Here is an 830-nt window from a genome sequence, read left to right on the forward strand (position 1 = left end):
TCATACCTGGTACAAAGAGTACATCAGTGATGCAAGACTGACCTTCATCCTTTGTTTTGATAAGGACCTTCCCAATTCCTTCAGCAGTCAAGATTCTATCATCAGCAAATTTGACTTGGCTCTTCACAGATTGATCAAGGTTGAGAAACCACTCTCTTCTTCCTGTCATATGAGTGGAGCAACCTGTGTCTAGGTACCAACAATTATCACTTGTCCCTTCAATTTGAGTAGTTACCATTAGCAGTACCTGTTCAGTGTCATCATCTTCTTCCTGAGCCAATTTTGCATCATCACCTTTAGGTTCTCTTTTGTTATTGGGTTTGCTGTAACACTCATCAGCAAAATGCCCAAACTTTTGACAGTTAAAGCATTGAATACTTCTTTTGTCGAACTTCTTTCTATTTGAAGAGTTTTGGGAATTGGATCCCCCTCCTTTCTTGTGGTCCTTATCACTGTTCTGATTTCCCCTCCATTTATTGCTCTTTGCTTCAGTTTTCTCTTTCTTCCATCTATCACCATGCTTCTTTGGATTAGACCGTGCTTGCAAGGCTTGTTCACTTTTCTTCTCATTTATCCTTTCATTCATTCTCTGTTCATGAGATTCCAAAGATCCTTGCAATTCCTCTAGGCTAAGCTCTTCAAGATTTTTGGATTCCTCGATGGCTACCACAATATGGTCGAACTTGGGTGGCATGGTTCTAAGCACCTTCTCTACAACTGATTGCACAGTTATCTTTTCTCCATAGCCCTTCATTGAATTCACCACTGTCTGCACTTTTGTGATGTACTCAGCAACTGATTCATTCTTTTCCATTTGTAGTAGTCAATCG

Source organism: Glycine max, chromosome 5 (assembly GCF_000004515.6).
Source record: "Glycine max cultivar Williams 82 chromosome 5, Glycine_max_v4.0, whole genome shotgun sequence".
In the NCBI taxonomy this organism is placed as follows: domain Eukaryota; kingdom Viridiplantae; phylum Streptophyta; class Magnoliopsida; order Fabales; family Fabaceae; genus Glycine; species Glycine max.